This window comes from Heterocephalus glaber, unplaced genomic scaffold (assembly GCF_053883595.1).
Source record: "Heterocephalus glaber isolate CG9 unplaced genomic scaffold, H.glaber_assembly_v1.0 deba00001733, whole genome shotgun sequence".
Lineage (NCBI taxonomy): Eukaryota > Metazoa > Chordata > Mammalia > Rodentia > Bathyergidae > Heterocephalus > Heterocephalus glaber.
This window is the reverse complement of record NW_028258444.1, coordinates 7,700,171-7,725,318: the sequence shown is the minus strand read 5'-3', so window position 1 is coordinate 7,725,318 and position 25,148 is coordinate 7,700,171. Positions and strand designations below refer to the sequence as shown.

Sequence of the window (25,148 nt, the reverse complement as noted above, 5' to 3'; positions counted from 1 at the left end):
AAAGTCTTTGTAAATAGGGAAGGGTGGAGGGGGTGAAGGTAGGGCTAGGAATGGGGAAAAAATAAGAACCAAGATGCATTATGTAAAGGTACAATTCCCAATGAGAAATGTAATTGTGTTGTATACCTGCAATGTACCAATAAAAGAATTTAATAAAAAAAATAAAATAAAATGCTAATGTTAAATAATCTTTCAAAACTCAGTGGACCATATATGTGTGGTTCTATTTCTAGATTCTCTGTTTTATTCCAATGATCCATGTGTCTTTCCTTACACCAACACTGCCTTGATTACTGTAGCTTTAGAAGAAGTCTTAAAATTAGGTACTAAACATCTTCCAACACTGTTTTTTTTTTTTAAGTTTTTTTTTTTAACTTTTCTAGGTCCTTTGTACTCCTACATAACTTTTAAATTTCAATATCCAATTCTTCATTTATAGCAAGTATACACAGACTTGAATTTTTATATATAGTTTGTGTTTTCTAGTCCTGCTAAATTCAAATACAAGTTCTAGGGGCTCCTAGAGATTTCTTAGTATTTTCTCTGTAGATGATCATTTCATCTACATATAAAGATTTTGCTTCTACCTTGCCAATCCTATCCTAATTGTGTCATTTTATTGCCAGACTATTTTGGTGGGGCCTAGGTTTCAAAGTTTAATGGACAAATGAAGAGTAAGCATATCTGCCCTTGCTCCCCACCTTAAGGAGAAAGCATTGTATCTTCCCCATTCATATAAGATGTTCTCGCTGGAAGTATGGAGTACATGTCTTTAATCTGTTGAGAAGTTTCTGTTCTACTTCTAGTCTCCTGATAGCTTTTACCATGAACAGCTATAGAATTTAATCCAATACTTTTTTTCCAAATAGTGACAGGATCATATGGTTTTTTCCTTTCCTCTGTTAAAATGATGACTTTTGGGGGTGGATCTTCCAATCCTGAACCAACACTGCCATCCCTATAACAAAACCACTTTCTACATCCTGCCAGATCTGACTTCCAATAGTTTGTTTTGTTAAACAAATTTCTATCTATGTTCATACTTTTTTCTTCTATTATCTTTATCCAGTTTTAGGATTAGCACAATGTTGAGTTCCTAAAATGAGGGGAGAAGTGTTCCTTCTTTTTTCTGCTTTGAATGTTTGATATAATTTATCAGTTAAAATGTATATGAGCCTGCTGTTGTCATATAGGTAGGTTTTCAAGCTAGGAATATACTTTCTTTAATAGGTGCTATTCAAATTTTATATTTCCTCCAGAGTTAGTTTCATTAATTTGTCTTCCAAGATACTTCTTAGAAGTTGCCAAATTTATTTCAAAACAGATTTTGGAAATATGCTTTCTATATCCTTTAAAATTCTGTAAAATCTGTGGTAATGTCTCCTAGATCTTGATACTGTAATTTTAAAAATGTATAATTGATATTGTGTAACAGGAAGAAAAGGTCTAAAGGAATGGAGGAAGTGGGAGGGTAGGGAAAAGGAAAAAAGGGAAAAGAAAAAATATGAGAAAAGGAAAAAAATGGAAACAAAGTCTTTGCAAATAGGGAAGGGTGTAGTGGGTGAAGGGAGGGCAGGGGAAGGGGAAAAAAATAAGAACCAAGATACTCATGATGAGTGTAACTATATTTTATACCTAAAATGTACCAATAAAAGAATTTTTTAAAAAAGAAAATCCTTTTATGCTTGCTATGTGACTTGCTCCCCAATTTGACCCCCATTTATTAATATTATCTGGGTGACTGTGCTTATAATCTTAATGGTTTGTCACGCTTTTGTCCCACCTCGTGCCCACCTTGTAAATTTCCATTGGGCCTTATAGTTTTGTCCCACTTTGTACCCCCCTCACCACATGGCTTTGCTCTATAAAACATCTTTGAAAAGTGGCGTGAGTGAGCAACTCGCTGTCTGGTCCCCCTTCTGTCCCTCTTAGGCAGAAGCTTTCTGTCTCCCAATAAATTTTTCCTACTCTTAACCTCTGTTGTTCCTAGAATTCATTCTTTGATTTTAGGGGGTACGAACTCTCATTTCAGTAGGTTTGGGAGTTACATCTCTTCCCCCTATATCACTAGTAGGTTTCTGCTCGGGACCTCCTCCCGGCTATCAGGAGTTCTACTTGTTTGCCTTTATATGTTTTCCTTCCTTATGTTTATATGTTTTAAATAAATTTGCTTATATTTTACCTCCTCAATCCATGATTATATTCTTTGTCATTGTGAGGCATGACCCCAGCATTTTGTTAACATTAAGACTTAAATCATTTGAGTCTGAGAGTGATGATGAGAAGCTCAAAGGATGTATTAATAATACAAAATGTAGCATAGTTTGAAACAGCAATCTTTTAAATTTATAAAATTATAGATATGGTTGGTTGTGATTTAATTGGAAAATTAAGGATTCTTCCATCTACACAAACTTAATTTTTCCAATATAATCTCAACTGACATCTATAATTTCCTCACAGCTATAAAAACTGCTGTTTCAAAATATGTTATACACATTCCTCACTTTTTTCTCTTTTATAAAACAGAAATGTCTTTAATGCTTTTATTGATTATAAAAGTACTTTAAAATTATAAGGATTATATGATATTGATTTTGACAAAGTGGAAAGCAAAAGTCCTTTATCCTCAACTTCCACAAAATGCCCCTTTTTTAGAATAGGGCACAGTATTATCTTTTGCCTTGCCTGAGCTCTCCTTCCCATTTTTCCTCATTTCCACATTGTATCCTCAGTTTTCCATTATTGAGACAAAATACCTGAGGAAGTCAACTTAAAGGAGAAAATATGTATTATTTTTTCCTTAAATTCTTTTATTGGTACATTTTAGGTATACAATACGTTTACATTTCTCATTGGGTGCTTGTACCTGTACATGATGCATCTTCCTTCTTATTTTTTTCCCATTACCTGTGCACCCTTCACCCCCTCCACCCTTCCCTATTTGCATAGGCTTCATTTCCATTTTTTTTTCTTTTCTCATCATTTTTCCTTTCCCTTCTTTCCTTTCCCCTTCCCCTCCAACCACCTCTATCTCTTTGGACCTTTTTTTCTTCCTATTTCCAAACTATCAATTATTCATTTAAATCATTTTAACCCTTATTTACACTTTCTGTTTCTCACACTAGAGAAACTATTCGGTATTGACACGTGTGTGTCCTATATATTTAACCTAAGCATGTCGCCTCGAGCAGCCATGGCCAGCCAGTCTCAGGGAATCCAGCAGCTGCTGCAGCGCCAGAAGCAGTCTGCAGAGAAGGTGTCCACGGCCTACAAGTGAAAGAACCAGAGGCTGAAGCAGGCCACAGAAGAAGCTCAGGCTGAGGTTGAACAGTACCGCCTGCAGAGGAAGGAAGAGTTCAAGGCCAAAGAAGCTGCGGCCTTAGTGCCCCATGGCAGCTGCAGCAGTGAAGTGGAGGGGGAGACCCAGGAGAGGGTGGGTCCAGACCTACTTCCAGCAGAACAGAGAAGAATAACCTCTTGGATAACCTCCTGGCCTTTCTCTGTGACATCCGTCCAGAAATCCATGAAAACTACTGCACCAACGGATAAAAGAAAGAAACACCTGTTCTGTGGCTTAGCATTGTGGATGCTCTCATGGAATATGAAGCTTTAGCAAAGTCGATTTCTGTTCTTAAGAAATGCATTAAATTATTTCTTATGTTGTGTAATAAATAGTTCCCTTCACTTTTTGGAGAGTAGCATATCTAGCTTCTTTAGACAAACTTAGTACTTTCTCCAAAGATGTCATCTTTTTACCTTGTATTTCTTTTTTTCTTTTTTCTTTTTTTTAGGTACCGGAGATTAAACTCGGGTCCTTGCGCTTGCGCAGCAGGCGGCGAAACCACTGAGCTAAATCTCCAGCCCCTACCTTGTATTTCTTAGAAATTTAATGAGTATATGTTGTCTGTTTTCTTACGCCTTTTAGCTCAAACAACATGTATATCAGTGTTGACTTTTTCATTCTTAGATTTAGTAAGAAAAAGAAAAAACAGTTCTTTAAAGAAAGGAAGGGATTAAATAACTCTTTTTCCCTTATACTTTCGTAAAGGTCAGGAGCTTTATCTATGAAAAAGAAGTAAATAGTTATTTGTAACTTGTATGACGCAGCAGCCAGATTCAAAGTAGTATATTTGGAGGAAGGATTAGAACAGCTAATACTGGTATACATGCTTGAGCTGCTCTTAGTTTATTTTAACCAAAATTACTAGATGAGCTGGGTGTGGTGGTGCACACCTGTAACCCCAGCACTCAGGAGGCTGAGGCAGGAGAATCACAAGTTTGAGGTCAGCCTGGGCTACATAGTAAGATCCGGGCCTGCTTGGACTATATAGTGAGACGTTGTCTCAAATCAAAACAAAACAAAAAAGTTTACTAGATGATAGGACTCAAGAACTTGTTACTTATTATTTGGTGTATTGATAATCATTTACTAGTAAAAGTAAAGACTTTGTCATGCATTTTCAAAAAAAAAAGAGTGTGACCTCAGTATGCATCCATTTAGCTATAAATGTCACTAGTTTCTCATTCTTTATGGCTGAGTAGTACTCCATTTTATCAAAAGAAACACATCTTCTTTATCCAGTTTCCAGTTGATGGGCACTTGGGATATCTCCAAGCTTTAGCTATTACAAATTGAGCCACTATAAACATGGGTGCATATATATCACTGTGGTATGATTCTTTTAATTCTTTTGGGAAGGTACCCAGCAGGGGAATAGCTAGGTCAAATAGGACCTCCAGCCCTAGTTCTTTGAGGTATCTCCACACTGATTTCCACAGTGGTTGCACCAGTCTGCACTTCCACCAACAATGGAGAAGGTTTCCTTTCTCCCTGCACCCCCACCAGCATTTGTTATTGGTTGATTTCATGATAGCAGCTATTCTTTCTGGGGTGAGGTGGAATCTCAGTGTTGTTTTCGTCTGCATCTCTCAAATGACCAGTGATGTTGAACATTTTTTCATGTATTTATTTGCTGCTTTTACTTCTTTGTCTGAGAAATATCTGTTCATTTCAGATGCCCATTTTTGAATTGGGTCTTTGAATTTGGGAGATCTGATTTTTTTCAGTTCTTTATATATTCTAGATAGTAGTTCTTTGTCTGAGGTACAGCTGCTTAAAGTATTTTCCCAGACTGTAGGTTATCTCTTAGCTCTGTTGGTTTCTCTTGCAGTGCAGAAGCTTTTTAATAAGATGAGATCCCAGTTGTTGATTCTTTCTGCTAGTTCCCATGCTACTGAGGTTTTGTTCATAAAGTCTTTTCCTCTGCCAATGTCTTCAAGAGTTCTAGCTAACTTATCTTCCAGCAAGTTTAGTGTTTGTGTTTTAATATTTAGATCTTTAATCCACTTTCATCTTAGTTTACTGCATGGTGATAGATATGGGTCTAGTTTTAATGTTCAGCAGGTTGAAACCCAGTTTTTCCAACATCATTTATTAAATAGGCTATCTTTCCTCCAATGAGGGTGGTTGGCTCCTTTGTCAAAAATGAGGTGGCTGAGTATGTCTCGAGTTGTTTCCACATCTTCTAATCTATTCCACTGATCCTCAGGTCTGGTTTTTTTTGCCAGTACCATGCTGTCTTTATCACAGTAGCTTTGTAGTTATCAAGCTGGGGGTTGTGATACCCCCTACCACATCTCTGTTGCTTAGAATTGCTTTAGCTATTCTAGGTCTCTTCTGGTTCCAAATGAATTTTTTGATTGTTTTCTCTAGCTCTGTGATGTATATTGCTGGAACTGCAATTGGCATTGCATTAAATTTATATAGTGGTTTTGAAAATATGGCCATTTTCTATATATTGGTTCTTTCTACCCAGGAGCAAGAGATGTCTTTCCATTTGCTTATATCCTTTTTTATCTCTTTTTTCGGAGTGCTGTAGTTTTCAGTGTAGAGGTCTCTTGCTTCCTTTGTTAGATTGATTCTTAGATAATTCATTTTTTGGATGCTATAGTAAAAGGAATTGTTTCCCAAATTTCTCTCTCAGTGAGTCTGTTATTTGTGTACAAGAAGGCTATTGTTTTTTGAGTGTTGACCTTATAACCAGCTACTCTGCTGAATTTGTCAATTAAGTCTAGAAGTTTTTTGGCAGAATTTTTTGGGTCTTCTATGTAAAGTAACATATCATCAGCAAATAATGACAGTTTAACTTCTTCCTTTCCTATCTTTATTCCTTTTATTTCTTTCTCTTGTCTAATTGCTGTGGCTAATGTTTCCAGAACTATATTGAACAGGAGTGGTTATAGTGGGCATCCTTGTCTTGTTCCTGATTTTAGCATGAAAATTTTCAGTTTTTTACCTTTTAGTATGATGTTGGCTGTTGGTTTTTCATAGATAGCCTTAATCAGGTTGAGATAAAGACCTTCTATTTCAATTTTCTGTAGGATTTTTATCATGAATGGGTGTTGGATTTTGTCGAATGCTTTTTCTCCATCTATTGAGATGTTCATATGGTTTTTGTCCTTGGTTCTATTAATATAGTGTATTACATTAATTGATTTACAAATGGTGAATGATCCTTGCATCCCTGGGATAAATCCAACTTGGTCAGGGTGTATGATCTTTTTCATGACCCTCTGTATTCTGTTTGCCAGTATCTTGTTGAGAATTTTTGCATCTATATTCATTAGGGAGTTTGGCCTGTAGTTCTCTTTTTGGGTTGGGTCTTTCCCTGGTTTTGGAATCAAAGTAATGCTTCCAGGAATGAATTTGGAAGCCTTGCTTCCCTTTCAATTTCCTTGATGAGTTTAAAGAGTAATGGTGATAGTTCTTCTTTAAATATCTTATAGAATTCAGCAGTGAAGCCATCAGGACCTGGGCTTTTCTTTGTTGGTAAATTTTTTATTATATTTCCAATTTCACTCATTGTTATTGGAATGTTTAGAATTTCTATATCTTCTTCATTTAACTTTGGCAATTCATATGTATCTAGTAATCTGCCTATTTCTTCTGTGTTTTCCATTTTATTAGAGCACAGGTTCTTGAAGAAGGTATTGATGATCCTCTGGATTTCTGCTGGGTCTGTTGTGACTTCACCTTTTTCGTTCTTAATTGTATGGATTTGAGCCTTTTCTTTCCCTTTTTTTGATAAGGTTGGCTAAAGGGTTATCAATTTTATTTATTCTTTCAAAAAACCAACTCTTTGATTCATTGATTTTTTTGTATCATTCTCTTAGTCTCCATTGCATTGATTTCTGCTCGGATCTTTATAACTTCCTCTCTTGTAAGAGAATTTGGGTTTGCTATGCTTTGTTTTTCTAGGAGCTTGAGGTTCTGCATTAGGTTATTTACTTGAGTTCTCTGTTTTCCTAATATGGGCATTCACTGCTGTGAATTTCCTGTGTAGAACTGCTTTCATTGTGTCCCATAGATTCCTGTTTGTTGTACTGGCATTAGCATTTACTTGTAGAAACTGTCTAATTTCTTCTTTAATTTCCTATGTGACCCACTGGTTGCTCAGCAGGGTGTTATTCAGTTTCCATGTGTTTGTGGGGGTTTTGCAGTTTCTTATGTTATTGATCTCCAATTTTATTGCACTATGGTCTGATAATATACAGGGGGTAACTTCAATTCTTTTACATTTACTTAGACATGTCCTATGAGCTAGCATGTGGACTATTTTGGAGAATGACCCATGTGCAGCCAAAAAGAATGTGCATTCTGATTTTGTGGGGTGGAACACTCTGTAAACATCTATTAAGTCCATTTGTTCAATAGCTTGGTTCAGTTCTAGAATTTCATGGTTAATTTTTTTCTAGATGATCTGTTTATTTGTGATAGTGGGGTATTGAGGTCCCCCGCTACATATGTATTAGTGCTTATTTGATTTTTCATGTCCATTAACATTTGTTTTGTATAGTTGGGGGCATTTTTATTTGGTACATATATATTTATGATTGTCATCTCTTCCTCTTGGATTGTTCCCTTCACAAGAATGTAGTTACCAACTTTGTCTCTCTTAATTAGTTTTGGCTTGAAATCTACTTTGCAAATAAGATTGCTACTCCTGCTTTTTTTCTGGGTTCCACTGGTGTGGAGAAATGTTTTCCATCCTTTAACTTTCAGTCTAAGAATTTCTTTTTGAGTTAGATGTGTTTCTTGTACACACCATACTGTTGGATTTTGCTTCTTAATCCATTCTTCCAGTCTCTTTCTTTTGATTGGTGAATTGAGGCCATTAACATTGATGGTTATAATTGATAGATATTGACTCATCCTTGTCATGATGTTTCACTTTTGTTGGCTCTTTTATTTCTTATTTTTTCCCCTTTCCCTTTAGTTTCTTACCTTGTCTGGTGGCTTCCCTCTGTTTGGCCTCATGGAATTGTGACCTTCATTGTTTTTTTCTAGGATATTGTTTAGAATTGCTTGTAGTGCTGCTTTGGTTTTCATGGAATTTCTCAGGTGTGCTTTGTCGTGGAAGTATCTAATTTCCCATTGATTTTGAAAGGTAATTTTGCAGGATACAACAGTCTAGGTTGGAAGTTATTTTCTTTTAGGGCTAGAAATGCTTCATACCAGGCTCTCCTTGATTTGAGGGTTTTTGTTGAGAAGTCTGCTATGATTCTGATGGGCTTTCCTTTGTAGGTGATTTGTTTCTTTTTCTAACTGCTTGTAGGATTTTGTTCTTCTATTGGGTTTCTGGGAGCTTGACTATTAAATGTCAAGGTGTAGATTTTTTTTTGATCATGGCTAGTTGGAGTTCTATATGCCTCACTTATCTGAATGTGCAATACTCTACCTCTGTCTGGGATGTTTTCAACTATTACTTCTGTGAACAGTTTTTTTTATGTCAATTGTACTTTCTCCTGTTTTTTCATGGACTCCTATCAGTCTTATGTTATTCTTCTTTGCATCATCTAGCAACTGCTGGATTGATTTCTCGTGGTCTCTTACTGTTTTTAAAAAATCTATGTTTTCATGGTCCTCAACTGCAATCCTGTCTTCTATATCTGTTATTCTATCTTCAGATTCCCTTAATCTGCTGTGCATACTTTAAGTGGAATTTTAAATCTCCTGAATATCTATTTGAATCTGTTTCATGGATTCCATTTCTTTCCTATGTTGGGTGATCATGGTTTCCATTTCTTTCTTATGCTGGGCATTCATGGCTTCCAGCATGTTTCTGAGCTCATCTTTATTTTTTATCAGTTTCTGATCTAGAGCCTCTAATCATGTCTGTCACTCTGCTCACCATATCTTTAGTTATCTGGGAGATTATTTCTGTTTTGAATTTTTGTAGAGCCTCATTCATCTGTTTTGTTACTTCCTGTGCTATCAGTTCAGGATGTCCAGGTGGTTGATTATCAGAGTTTTCCACCTCATTTCCTCCAGAATTTACCCTAGGTAGGGTGGAACTCTGGGTTTGTGCCTTGCTTAAATGTCTTCTCAGTTTTGTTTTTGGTACTGTCCTTCATTTAATTCCTGGGTTGATACTTCAAAATTGCTTATTGTAAGTATCTTTGTTGCTTGTAGTTAGAACCCTTATGGAATGATTGCTTCTCAGAGGTGTCTTCCAGATATAGCTGGTCTTTAGATTTTGAGTCTCTAATGACTCTGAGGCTAGCTCATTTTCATTATACCAGGAAGGACAACTGATTAGATCAATCACAACACCTTAGCCCAAGTGATACAATCAGCAACACCATAGCATCAAGTATATCTTAGAAAATGACAATTTGTGGTAGTTATTAGTCTATCACTTTTAACTGTGTGAATTAAATCAAAGTTGAGGACCAACCCAACATATGTTTATAGTGAATAAACTCTTCAATATAGGAACTTTACCCTTCGGGATGGGGAGTTAGAAGGAGTTGTGGAGGGAGGGATAGATAGGTAGAAGGATAGGGGAAGGTTAGCAGTGAGGCTGGAGGACACAGGTGAGATAAGGAAAAAGAGAAGAAAAGCAAAATAAAGAAGAAATCTGAATTAGGGCCAGAACAGGAACAAAAAGGGAGATGAAGAACAATGTGGGACAGCAAGAGAGTGAGTGTGAGAGAGAAAGGAAAGAGAAAAGAAAGAAAAAAGAAGAGAAAAATAAAAATTTGAAAAGAGTGGGGAAAAAAATTAAAAATAAAAGCAAAAATGAACTAATAATAACAATTTTGGAAATAAAAAATAAAAATGAAAATGAAGGACCTCCTTCAGAGTATGTCTCTGCTGTCAAAATGGACAACATGGGCAGCAGTTTGCAGATATAAGTCAATGAGTTTCAGCAAGCCAGTCACAGACCCATGGGATTCAGTCAGAGTTCTGGGGACAAGTCTCTAGTTGAGCTCCCTGTCTTCCTGTAGGGTTGAACTCTGCAAGGTTGTACTGCAGGTTCCAGTTGCCCTTCCCTTGAAGATAGTCCAGGTTCCAATGGGAGGTGATGATCCCTCCAACTTATCCAGTACGGTGGTCTGGTGTCCCCTGTGTCTTTGTAGTGTGGAACCAGGTAGTGGTACAGCCAAGAGGCCAGCGGGGGGGGGGGGGGTTGTCCTGAAGGTGCCCATGTAGCTAAATGGATTGCTTCCATGGGCGTGGCCAGCAGCGAGGGGTCTTCACCTTCTGGCTGGCCTCTGCCAGTGTGCTTGGCATGGGCTGGATGGAGCAGGGCTCCTGGCGACCTCAAAATATGTATTTTTGCTAATGGTTTCACAGGTTTCAGTCCATGGTCACCTGCTTTCCTTGTTTGTCTGCCATTGTGAGATAGAATGTCATTGAGGGGAATATGTTTTGGAGCAAAGCTGTTCCCTTCATGGGCTAGGAAGCAGAGAGAGCAAGAACCTGCACTGACTGGCTTGCTCTTTCTTTTGCTTTTGTTCCATCTGAGCCCCCAGCTTATTGTACAGCACTGCCTGCATGCAGGTTGAGTCTCTCCCCTCAGTTCGCTTCTAGTGATCTCTGGGAACATCCTCAAAGACACACCTGGAAGCTAATTTTCTTGGTGTTTCTCAATCTGGTAAGTTGACAATCAAAATTAACCATCACACATATATTCAGATTGTATGAGCCCATCAACACTCAGCCTCCATATACACTTCTCCATGGATGCTTCATCAGCTCTCTTACTAGAGGTGATTCTCTTTTCTCTTAGTTCAGCAGACTAGTCACTGAGCACCTATTCTATGCAGGAGACATTGGAACACATTTAGAAAAAGGCGTTCATTCATGGAGCTAACATCTTAGTGGGAAATACAAATAATAACCAAGAAAAATAAGTAAAATAAAGAGCACACAGGATCACAGTGATTTCTACAGAGGAAAATGAATGTGGAGAGTAGGGCAGGAAATTTGGGAACTTAAAAGAGATTTAAAGTTAAATAGGATGGTCAAAGAATGTAGTAATTGATAACAAAGATGGGGGGCTTAGGGAAGAACATTCAGATGGGAGAAAAACAAATATAAAAGCAAAATGTACCTGATATTTCCCAGAAATGGCAAGAAGGGCAGTGTGGCTAAAGCAGAGTAATCAAGGTGGGCATTTGTAGAGGGAGAAGCCAGGGGCACAGAGGAAGTATCACAAAAGGCATCATAGACTGTGTAGGATATTGGGCTTCTACTCTGAATGGGATGTTGTATCACTGGAGGATTTTAAGCAGAGGTCTTAAAATGGTCACCTTGGCAGCTATATTGAAAATACACCATAGGGAAGAAAAAAATGATTCAGGTAGTACTGATTTTATGACTTATGTAATTTGGGCAACTCTCTTTTTTAAAAAAAAATTTAAAACTACAAGTAGAAAATTACATACTACCTTCCAAATAAATCCACCTCAGGTTCCTGTTGAAGAGAGAGACAAATTATAACACTAATGCAATAAATAATTCAGGTAAGATACAATGGTGGACTATAATGGGTTAGTGGTAATAGAGTGAGACAGGGTCAGGCTCTGCATATACTTTAAAGGTAGGTTTAACAAAATGGCTGACAAATTAGATGTGAATTCAAAGGTGTGGCAATTAGGGTAGAGTTTCAAGCTAATTAGCTTCAGGATCCATGCCTGGGGATTAGTGGAGCACCCTTCTAGGGTGAGTTGTTGAGGTCTTGAGGTCTATGCCTTGTCCCTTCCCCCTTTCACTCTGGCACTGTTTGGGTGCTCTGCTTCCCAGCTGCCATGAACTAAAGAGTTTTGCTCCACCACACACTTCTTCCATGACATTCCCACCTTGGAGCCAACCAACTCTGGTCTGAAAGACTTTGATATTGTGAACAAATTAAACCTCTCTTCCTTCAAGTTGTATATGCTGGGTATTGTGTGTCAGTGATGAGAAAGCTGACTAATACAAAATGAAAGCAACTAAGGTTGATCTATATTTACAACCACTAGAAGATTGCAATTGCCATTCACAGAACAGAAATGGATGGTATCCACTCCTGTACAACAACATTTATATTTGTAGAAGTGCCACTAATTTGATACCATATGCTCTTTGAGACCATGGACACTATCTTGTTCATTTCTATGCTTCATACAGCTCCCATTGTAGATATTTAGCTACTCAAAATATGTCTGTTGAATGAATGATCCTAGGTACTTTGTTTTCTTAATGGGAAGTTAGAAACTGTTATTACTACAGTTTTTATGTAAGAATATGTATGAAATGGCCAGTTTTAGAACAATCAGGATGTGAAGAGAATAGTCTATAAACTCTCTACCCTATGTGCTTGGTAAGTAAACTGGAAATGCCAAATGATTTTAAAGCATGTTTGTATCTCATGGGAGAAAAGACTTGAATGCTATCAGCTTCTTAGGAAACTATGGACTTACCAATCTAGCAATAATAATTTTGTGGTTTCACCAGTCTAGGGACTCAGAATGTGTACTTCCTTTGGTAAGAAGTGTGTCTTCATTTGTTTAGGGAAGAACCAGACATTCTCTTCCCTTGCTATCCTTCCAAGAAGGCAGGGAGCTAAATGTGTTGGTAGTGTTGCAGCTGACTCTTAGATGACTGAGTTCTTCACTTTGGCTACAAATTCTGTTTAACTTATACAATCAGAAAAGAATTCAAGAAGGAAATGTTGTGATGATTTCAGAAGTTGAGTTTGCCCTCAAACTAAGAAAGGCTTAAACTTGCTCCAAACATTTAGTTTGAGTGATTATAGCTCTTCATTTGCATTTCCTTTGCAATTACAGCCATTTGCATGTGCAGTGTTTCAGTTCCCAGAGAAATCTGAACAAAGGGGAAAGAAAAATTGAATAAATCCAATTCAGAGAACTGGTAAACCATAAAGTCTTACTCACCTTCTTTGAATCCTAAGCTACTACCTCTCTCCACATTTGCCTTGTTAAGCAGAAGAAATGCTGTGCAAAAATTACTCCCTTTCATTGTTTTATAAAATATCTCAATGAAAACATCAAGTAGGCAGCAAGATATGTAAGTCTGGAGAGAAACAATCTGGGCTTGAGATGAAAAACTGGGAATTCTGTTCATAAAAATGGTATTTAAACTCACAGGAATGGGTGATTTAATGTAATGAGAATAACAGGGTATAAAAAAAGAAATGTACAAATGGGCACTCCAACCCTAAGCCCTGAGTGAACCTGCACTCAACAATTTGGCTTTAGAGAGAAAAGACAGAGCTAAGAAAAACAGATGGGAGTAGTTGGATAAGGAGGAAGAAAGACAGTGAATCATTTGTTTCTCAGCTGAAGAGACTGCATGACCATTTCTGTCAGATGCTACAGAAAGTCAAATAAGATGAGTGCAGAATGTGTTTAGAGTGCAGAATGTGTTTAGAGTGCAGTAACAGAGATACTGGCAAAATCACTGCTAGTCTCAGGAAAGTAGTGGGGATGGACACTAAACTAAAGTAAGAGTCTGAAAGGGAGATCAAGAATAGAGATGGATAAGTAAATAGATCTGTAGTAAGCGTTTAGTTCTGGAGAGGAGAGGAATGGAGCTGTAGCCAAAAAGAATGTTATTAAAAGAAGATGTTTCATTGCCTTGTTTTCTAAGAAATGGGAGATACTGGAGCCAGATGTGGTGTCTAATGACTAAGTTATCCCAGCACTCTAGGAGGCTGAGGCAGGAGGATGGCAAGTTTGAGCCTAGCTTGGGAAATTTAGAAACTTAGCAAGATGCTATATCAAAACAAAAAATAAAAAGGGCTGGAGATAGAGCCAAGTGGGAAGGCCCAAGTTCAGGGCTCAGTACTGAAAAATGAAAAAAATGGAAGATACTAAAGCATGCTTGTTTGCTTTTGAGAATGAGATAACAGACTAGACTGGGTAGATAAGATAAATAATGTGAAAGTAGGAGTGGTATCACAGAAAGGAAAGTACGTGCTAGCATCCGTTGTGAGGAGAGAACCTGCAGCAGCAGGAACACATTTTTATTTTTGCTGGAGGAAAAGGAAGGAATTGTACCTACATTTAAGGATTAAGTAGTGGAAGGAGGAAGATCTTGCCATTAGGCAAACTTCTTAAAGATTTGTTCACTAGTAGGGGTGAAGCAAGGCATGTGATTGAAATTCGAAAGTAAGAATGAAGAGAGGGGAAGAGTCTGAAGGTGATCTTCCAGGGTCACAGCAGAGCACAGCCAAGTGGAGTCACAGAGGGAGTGTGGTGAGCTCCTCAGGGCTGAGAAGGCATTTGTGGTGCCCTCTTGAAAGGATGACCCAGAACAGAGGGATGGAAGTTGGGTTCTTTGAGATGAAAATGTCAGTATTGCTCTCTGAAATTTATTAGATGAAAATGTCGAAGAGTCGATAAAACCATGCACATTAACTTCAGCAATAAGATCCCTGAGGCCTAGTACAAAGTGGGATGGGAGCAGTTGTCCCCATGGCAGCTTCCTGCACAACAGGCACGTGACACAAGGAACAAGCACGGACTCCAGGGTCACCCTGGTTTCAAATCCTGGTGCAAGCCCTTTGCAGGCTTGTTAGCTTGTTTTTGACTGTAAAATGAGAATATAAATACTATTTTGCAAGAGAATGATTAAAAGTATTGGATATAAAGCAGAAGAATGACATATAGGAGGTGTATAAATAACAGCTACTATTGTATCAATTACAAACAATTTCAGAGGATTTAAATTTAACTCCAAAAGCTTTGCCAGACCACAGATGAGCAACTAATATAGCTGATAATTATCACTACAATTTTCCTTTATCATATGTACTCTAAAATATGAAGCCAGAATTGGCTGAGTGTCCTCATGATGCTTACAGGAATAATTCTTTCTCAAGCAAGGCCCTAATTCTTACCAAACTTATCTCTGGTTTATATTGTTTTAATATATTAATATTGCAATATTAATATTTTATTTTCTCTTTATGATACATTTTAAAGATGCAAAAGATAATAAGTAATAAAGCTTTGGCCTCCCCAAAAGAGAGGGAGGGAGAATCTTGCCCATTTAAAGCATCCTTGTTTCTACTAGAAACTGTTCCTCCCAACCTCTTAACCCCCTACAGAACTTCAGAAAAAATGAAAAGAAAGAGATAAATCAGAGAAGAAAGAGACTGTTCCTGCCAACTTGGAGTATGAAAGAAAGAATAAGGCCAGTGAATCTCTCAGATACATAGTTTCTAAATCAGAACCTTGTATAAAGTCTTGTAGAAATCTGCTGCATATATAAAGAAATTCATGACCACAAGAAATCGGCTACCGTCAGGGTGAGTGTTATCAAGATATTGAGTCTACAGACTGTAGAAACCCGATAAAGCACCAGGTAAATATTCTTATTACCTGTGCTATTTTTAACCAAGATTAAATTTCTTTTTATCTCTTTTACAATTCACCAATCTAAGGATTTATGATTTTGTGTAATACCTTTGATTGCTAACTGTTTCTGATTGTATAAAGTTAGGCTTTTGAGATAATTAGGACTACATGAGTCCTATAATTATCCACTGCATTCCAGTAGGTAATTATCAATATTTGTTGCATTTTTTTTCTTTGTGGCTGAGTTGTCTGGCTCTGTTACAATATAGTTGATGCCTAAAATGCTCTCTTAGAAGTGAAAGAATTTGATGAGATGGCTGCCTTCATTCAAAGAAGCTAAGAAGATTATTACATGGCGTCCAATATCATTGTTTTACAATGCTACAAATGGCCTCAACATGAGCTAAGTATATGATTACACTTAAGCCATAACTGATAGCCAAAGTAAAGTGATTCACCTATACTTTACAAAGAAAAACTTTATTAAAAGTTTCATTAAACTTGTTCTTACAGTGTGTAGATTTGGAATTCAATGTTAGTAGATTCTGCAGCTCTTTTAAATAATATTCTCTTCAAGCAACATTAGGTTGGGGGGAAAGTTTATAGAAGAAACAGTAATGCTTTCAATGGGCAAGATTCTCCCTCCCTCCATTTCCAGGGAGACCAAAGCTTTTAGTACTTATGATCTTCTCTCTCTTCAAAATGTATCATAAACAAAGCTTTAAAATGATATTAATATTGCAATATTGTCTATTTAATAGAGAGGCAAACATTTAAAGGGAGCTGAACCCAGACTAGAATTAGATTTCCTTGTGTATTAGACTCCTTCAACCCTTGCTGCTGTGTGGAACAAAATGCATTTTAAAAACTCATAAAAGTTTAAATTTATGATTCCAAGGGGAAAAGCTACAGAAAAATAAGCATAAGGGCAGTTTACAAGGTAACACATTAAAACTGGTATCACAAATAGGGAGGGGTAGAGGGGTTGAAGAGAGGGCAGGGGAATGGGGAAAAAAATAAGAACCAAGAGAGATTATGTAAAGATACAAATCTCCAATGATAAATGTCATTATATTGTAAACCTAAAATGTACCAATAAAATTAATTTTTTTAAAAAAGCTGTCTTCAAGTAGACTTGTCTTAGGCCAAGCTTTTGAGATATACTTTAGATATATTTTGAGAGATACAAAGTAACTTTGGAAATCTCTTCATGAAAGAGCTGTTTTGAATCTGCAATGTATCCCAAAGGCCATATGTCAAAAGCATCCCAGTGGGATGCTATTGAGAGGTAGTACAATTTTAAGAGGTAGGTCCTAAGAAGAAGGCTTTAAGTCATTGAGGGTGTGCCCTGGAAGGAGAGTGTGGAGCCCTAGCCCCACCCCTTTTGCTTCTTGGCCATGAAGTGGCCAGGAACAGTTTTGTTCCTCCATGTGTTTCCCACCATGACATGCTGCCTCATCCCAGGCCCAATGCTAATGCATCAGTTGCTCATGGGCTGGGACTTCCACAACAGTGAACACAAATAAACCATTTTGCTTTATAAGTTAATTATATCAGGTATTTTTTTTTACAGTGAAAGAAAGCTGACTAACCCAAGGGATATCTAGATGAGAGGCTTTTGCCATTCTGACATTCTTGTTTGAATATTGGGAACATGTTCATGCCTCATGCTTTCACAGCAGCATCTCTACTATTGGCACTTCATCTCTAGCCAACCATGCCCCTTAACCTCTTCCACTGCAAGGGTCAGAATGAGTCTCCTGAAAGACAAGAGTTTGACTAGCTTTGGGGCTTTTGCATCAATGTCATATATTATAGAGTTTCAGCAAATAACACTGCTGTTTAGCCTGATCTTTCAACAGTCTCTCCCATATACTGTCAGAGAGAGTACCCATATAATTCTGGAAAACTATTAAGAATAAATGACAAGAAAAATCTTTCTTAGGACATCATGTTATGGTAAGATAATGTTAGTGTAATAAAGTTCATAGAGAATATGGTTTAGCCCAATATAATCAAATTCACATCTAATTCACTTATTGTAGGTGTTTAGTATAGTGATGGAATCAGGGATTGGAGAGTTATTATGAGGAGCAATTGAATGTCAAATTTAAAAGATACAGCAGAGGGAGAGACAGGACATATAGTAAGATACACTTAATGAAACATAAAGCAATAGGACTAAGTACCAGAGGGAGTAGCACATGTTTGTTTAACAAACGGTTTTAGAAGAAGTAATACTGAAGGAAAATATATTTCTTTTTTTAAAAACTTGTCTTTACTGTCGACTAAAAGTTGTATATGTTTATGGATAGATTTCCCTCCAATTTAGGGGGGCTGCTGTATATAATAGCTACCTTCTTTCCAACACGCCCCTACTCCCATCAAAAGAGTAACCTAATACTTGCTCTCCTCCTAGCAACTAGTGACGTCACAGGCTCCTCGGGTCCCTAGCCACTACCTCACTTAACCCCACCCCAGCTCCTATAAGAAGGGCTCCCCATCCTGGCCATATTGCTTTTGTCTCTCCTTTGTTCGGAGACAGCCCGGCAGATCGTCCCTGCAATAAAGGCTTGTTGTGCCTAGTCTGCTCATGGTTTGGGGGTTTTTTACCTGACATTTATGGTGTACAAAATGATGTTCTGATAATATCTCTACATTGTAGAGTAACAGTTCTTGAACTTATAGCCTCTTTCTTTTATCTTCAAAGGCAGCAACATTGCATTTTCTTTGATCCATTTCCTCAGCTTTCTCAAGACAACAGGAAAGATCTTCCCTCTTTAACGATCCATGTTGATGGCCTGGATCCACCTAAATAAGCCAAGATGGTCTCTCTCTCTCAAGTTCTTAACCTCAGTCATATCTCAAAAAACCCTTTACCACATAATGCAACCTGTTCACTGCTCCTGAGGATTAGTAATTGAATGATTTTATTGGCAATTAATCTGTCTATTACACTATGATGCTAAATTTTCCTACTATCGAGTCTTCCTTTTTATATTTAGCTTCAGTAGACTTTATCCTTAATCTCTGAACAAACTTTTAGTCAACCAGATCTTTATATCTCTTGAACTTTGTCATTTTTACAGAACTCCCCTTTTTTCCCACATAATCCTGATAACTTTTTTGCCAATTGAATTTTCTGGGTTTTGTAATACTTCATCCTAATCTAAACCATAGCTATAGGGGAAGTCTAACATTACTCTATTTTCTTTAAAACAAGTCATATGTTTCTCAACCCACATTCTCCCCTTCCAGGTGGAAAATAATCTTTCTCAGTAACTACTAGAATATTCATCTGCCTTCTCTCGGTGTCATGCAAAAATCTTAATTGTTTTAAGCAGAGAAAAATGATTTCAGAATTTCCTTTCAGTCTATTAGTTTCTGCTGAGATGCAAACCTATTTGTCCAGGGCAAATGTTTACCTCCAGTCCAGTTCTGTTATTTCTCTGCCTTAATATGGGAGGTCTGCTGAGTTGAGCAAACTTGAATTCTACAGGAACAAAGAAATTGCTGAAGGCCTCCACATACCCTTTCCCCTCCGTTGTCCTTTTTCTTCTCTGGGGTACAGTAGATACCCTAGATAGAGCACCAAATGCAGGACCTCTAATCTCTGTTCTCTTCCTATGCCTTATGTTTGGTATCCCTTATCTGCCTCTTTTCCTTACTGCTTTCTCATACGAATACTTCTTTCTCTTACCTCTTCACATGAATTTCTTGAAAATATTTGATTTCTAGAGGCAAAATTTGGAAATAGTCTGCTGAGAACTACTGCTTTTTAGAAAGCCTTCACAAACATCTACTGAAATAAAGGAGGCAACTTGAGACATCTTAAAGACAATAGGGAGAAGGACCCGGGATTTAGCTCAGTGGTTTGCCCGCTTGCCTTGCAAGCGGAAAATCTTGAGTTCAATCTCTGGTACCGCCACCCCCCCCAGCCAAAAAAAATAGGGAGGAAAATATTGCTACAACAGAACACAAGTTAATAAATCAGAAATGATTTCTACGTGCTATATTTACCTGGTATTGCAGATTTATATTACCCCAGAGCTAATCTTATTAGTTTGCTGGCTATATGTGCACAGCAGGTTCACCCTGAGTTGCAATAAATGTCTTGAGATTAGGTATTCTAACTTTAAGCTTAACAAATACCCCTAGAGTCCTAATAAGTAAATTGGGGCTTAGCAGATCTAAATTAGGCTGAAAATGTAGCTCAGTGGTACAGCATTCATCTAGCATGTGCACAGTCCTGGGTTCAATCACTAGCATAACCACCCCCTACTGATTCAATATTTAATTATTTCATAATTAAATATTTAACATAAAATTAAATATTAACATAAAAGACCTAGTATTTATTCTTATTTACTTCTCACAACATACCAATGCAAAAACTGAAGTTTAGAGTAGTGGAGTACATAGACCAACTCCACCCAAGGAATGTAAGAAAAACGTGTACAAAAAACAAAAACAGAAAAAATGAGGGAAGGGACCAAGGGATGGGTGCAGGGGGGAGGGAGAGAAGGGAAAGGGAATGATAAAGGGGATTAAAATGTTCTATGTACTTATAGCAACTTCCCACAAAGTATGTCCATATTATGTAGTACACATATGTACTGATAAACTAAAATGTAAAAAATGAAAGGAAATCATGATAAACAGAGCAAAAGGAGTAGTGGAGTAGCTTAGTCCGGCTCATAGTGGTGGTAAGAGACAGTGTCAAGACTTTACCCCAGGTTTATCTGAGTCCAGATCTGGCTCTTTTCCTTCATGCTACGTTGCTCACAGTGAAATTGCACCCACACATAAATTTCTATCCAGAAGCTAAAGCTGTGAAAAATTGTCACATAAGTAAGAGTCCAGGTTTGTAGTTGGCACTAGAAACTGAGTTTTCCTTTTTTTATTGGAGTTTGTATGACAGAATCCAATTCAAGTAGGAATACGGGTGCCCACAGCAGTACCAGTCTTGTTCAAATCTGTAATCTCCTGCAACCATGAAAATCTCTAAAATTCTTTGCCATTTTAGTTTTCTCAATGCAGAAGATTATAAAGCTGGACAAAAAGGCAACTCCCTTTCATATATCCCTTTGCTTTACTATTGTTGAGTTAATATTCTGTATAGCCCAAGACATGGGGAAAATATTTTTTCAATCAAAGGCAAATTTTTCTCCAAACTTAAATAAAATGATAAAAGTTGTTACATTAAAGAAAAATCTCTTAGCACTTTGAAGAGTGTATTCTTAGAGGACATATCTTTTAATAACCTTTCTGAGTTTTTCTCCTACTTTTCAAATTTAAGCTTTTATGCAGCAATTTTTCCTTATCAATCTTGCTTCGGCTATGTAATCCACATGTATTTCAGAGATGATTTTTTTTTACCAGTTGTTATGGTAATAAAAATATATTTAGGCGGATGCCTATAGGATGGGAAGCAGTATTCTTGCTTAAGCAAAAGAGGATGAACTAATACCTACTGCACATAGCTTTCAGAAAATAAGAATTTATCTTTATTTCTCTTATGATGTTTCCACACTGAGTTAATTTGGAGAGAAAAATCCCTTTCTACAGAAATCTTTCTTTCAGAGTTTCTGAGTTTCAGAAGTTTCTGCCATCAGCACATGAGATCTGTATTCCCTCTGTGAATGCAGAAACAAAGATTCTCACAGCCAGTAGGGAACATTAGTGAGGCTTGGTCTTTTTTCTACTTAAATATGACAATGCTCAAATTTTCTCCTACAAAGACTTGCAAAATCTTGTTTTAAAAAAAAGTCTTCAGGAAGAAAGTTATTATTTAACCTGGCAATTTTCCTTATATTTTATCTAATCTCTATGTACTTTAAAACCTATTTCTTCATATTTTATTATTAGAAGTGGAGGAGAATTTCCTTGTTAGTGTATTCTGTGTGATACTCCTTTATATGCTTGCTTATGTGTCATTCATTCAGCAAATCTCTATTGATCATTCACTCTGTTATGCACAGTGAAAAATGCTGGACACCTACCTCTACTCTGTCTGTCCAAAGGGCTTGTCAGGATACCTAGAAGACCACTGTCCCTAAGCAGCTGACACTTTAATGAGGCTGACCTACATGCAAACATAAAGTCAAATACAATCAGGGACTTCTAGACGATGATGGCAAAATTAAGCTAATCCCAGAATTTTCCATCCCCAGTAATTAACACAGTGGAGAAAATTAGCAAAAAACAAAAATTTGTCAGTAGCTATCAAAGAAAAGAATTTCTGTCTTATGCCATTATCCTGTCCTTGCCTACACTGCCTAGAAAATCATGCTGAGGTAAAGCATAGTTCATCTGGAAAAGGGTTTGTTGGGGCCATAGAGAGAATGAGCCCTAAGGCAGGAAGGGTAAGGACCAAAAGGAAATGCAGCAGGCAGGCAGGAGAGCAAAGCCAGTGTAAGGTGGCACTGTACTGAACTGGCCAGGGCTCACCAGAAAATAAAGCCAGTTTCTCACCCTCTTAACTGCCAATCTAGTGAGTAGGAAATGTTAATTCATTCTGTATTTTCTTTCATGTCTCTGACTATCAATCCAACTAAGCATTTTTCCTCATCATTGACTTTTCAATTTTATTGACCTGTTCAAGATGTCTCTTCATTTTTCTATTGGGATCTGATTTTACTGTATTGATTTTTCAGTTATGTGTATTAAAAATACTTGTAATAGTTCCTGGTTAATCTTTTCCCTCTCTGTTTAGTAGCTTTTGTTGAACATAAGTTTTTATCTAAGTTATTGTCAAATTTATTGATCCTTTTCTGTATTAATTTATAACATAAAAATCTTTAAATTTCTGCTATAAAGATCTATCATTTTAAAAATGTTTTATAGGTTTGTCTTTCACATTTAAATCTTTAGTCTGCTTGAAGTTGATTTTGAGAGGCATAAGATAATATAAAGAAGGTATTGTCCCAGAACCAGTGAAGACTCCGTTACCCCACATCAGACTTCCTCTTATACTTATAAATATCTGTGTGTGCTGTATTGCTTCCAGACTCCTGTGTTCTTGTTCCATTGGTTCCTTATTCTTTTCCATTGCCAGTCTTGTACTCTTTTTGCTTCTTTTTTGAAATGACTTGAAATTAGACAGGAAATAGATATTCTCATCTTGGCCTTCTTTGAGTGTGTTTAAACTGTTGCCATTAAATCCATAGGTTAATTTGGAAAGAACTGATATCTTTTTAATACAGAAGTCCCAGCTGTATGGTAATTTTCCCTTTATTTGTGTTTTAAAATTACTTTTCATAAAATTTATAAAATATCTATGAAATTTTGGATTTACTTGGTTAATCTTAATTGTAGTTTCTCTATATTTTTGATGCTATCTTAAATGTTATTTTTCTAATCATTTTACTTTCTTCTTGTTGCTTATTTATAGAATGTAATTGATTGATTTTGTGTATTGATATTTTAATCCATAAAACTTGTTATACTGTCATTGATTCTCATAGTTTACATCTGGTTATTTTAGGATTTGCTATGTGGATAATTTTATCATGTGTAAGCTATTCATAGTGTTTATTCCCATTCAAATCCTTTTTTTTAAATTTATTTTTTCCTTTACTTATTTCCATGTGTAAATTCTAGTTAAAGATTGAATAGGAATCACAATAGTTGTTATCAACTTGTTCCTAATCTCAATAAAACGTTCTTAATATTTCACAACTGTATATGCAATTGGTTAGCTCTGTGGATTTTTGTAATCTTAATAAGGCTAAGTAAATTTCATTTTATTACCATTTAACGAAGAGATTTCATCAGTAATGAAGAAGTTGAATTTTACTATTTTTAACTTCTATTGAGATGATTACATGATTCTTACGTTTTAAGTATGTTAGCATATTTTAAAGTATGTTAACAAATGAATTATGTTGGCTAATTTTTTTGATGATAAATTAATTTTGTGTTTCTCAGGCAAATACACCTGGGTTTGAATATTAATATGTATCTATGCTCAAATGCAAATACAATTTGAGAATTTTTCATTTCAATAAAACACTTTCCTCAGTATATGAAAAGATGCTCAATGTTCTCAAAGAGGTCCTAGAACAGTGAGGGTGGCCAATATGTACACAGACAAATAAAATACAATGCAGATACATAAATTATGCTAAGGATGGACATTTGTTTTATTTCACCCACCAATATTATGGGTAGACTTTTAGCTGAGAAAACATTACACCAATCCCACAATTTATCTGGGATATACAAGAAGTACCTACTTTCTAGTGAGCAGTTTGAAAATCTTCTTGAAATATTCTGTTTTAATACCCAGAAATTATTACTAAAATATCTTTTAAGAAATAGGGAAAATCTATTTATAGCTGAATTTTATTAATTGTTATTTAATATTTTTAAGGACTAGTAAATAATCTTTACTTCTAAGGTTTATATTGCTGATTTATTCTTTTTATTAAATGTTCTCATTGATTTTATAAATATTTTTAACAACTGGTTACAGTGGCACAAAATAAATTTAGAATGACTGTAATGGAAGTTTTAAAAACTTGTGTAAGGTAGCCAAAACGAAAAACTTTGATTTCAAATACATGTTAGAGAAAATAGAATGTTGGACACAATTTTGTACTGCAGAATGTAATTGTTAACAAACATTATAGCTTTTAGGGAGTATTTCCACTAATACGCAAGTGAACTTTTATACCATCACCTCTGATTAGAGTCATTTCAAAGGCTGGTGAAATATGGATGTGTAATGTCCAACCAGTAGTGTCCCATGTCAGGACAGTACAAGCCATTATATTTAAGAGCAGTGTACCACAAGATCAGCAGACAAACCTGTTCTACTCTGGAGTTAACAATTCCAGACCTTTAAGTACATTCTTAGTGACCACCTGACTCATCTTGCTCCTCTAATGAGATTTTACCGTATTTCACCACTTCTATTTTTTTTTCCTATGTGTTTGTATTAGAAGACTCCTAGCCTGCATTAGTAGAGCTAGGTTTATGGGCTCATTATTTCTATGTACTTCATTTTTGTCTGCCTAAAATAGGCTTTAATTCTTTCAAGTTTGTTATATTGCTGTAACAAGTTGTCAGAAATATGAGTGAAATATGTATGGTTCAAATCTGTTTGATGTATAAAGTAAGCTCACATAAATACTTACTGGTTTTAAGGTTTGATGATCAAAACAGAATTAATTAATCTGTCACATATGAGTATTTTCCATTTTTATATTTTGAAATGTGGCATTTTTATAGAGCTATGAGCTTAGGATATGTAATGAAATTTTATTTAATGGATAATATAGATAATTATACAGCTGAAGATGAATGTAAGATTTATTTAACTAGGCTGTAAAATCATAAGGTTTTTGTTTGACTGAAAAAAGTGAATATACTGTGTACTAAACTTGATAGACAAAACTTTGTGCATATATATTCTTAAATATGACTAATTATATATTTTTCCAAAAATGACTCATACTTAGTCACTTTTTAGATATGAAAAAATCTTTAAT

At 36.2% G+C, this 25,148-nt stretch overlaps 1 pseudogene; it reads left to right on the top strand.

Annotated features, from left to right (window-relative positions):
• Positions 1-3,196: 3,196 nt before the first annotated feature.
• Positions 3,197-3,552, top strand: LOC101710611 (V-type proton ATPase subunit G 1 pseudogene; annotated as a pseudogene).
• Positions 3,553-25,148: the final 21,596 nt, after the last annotated feature.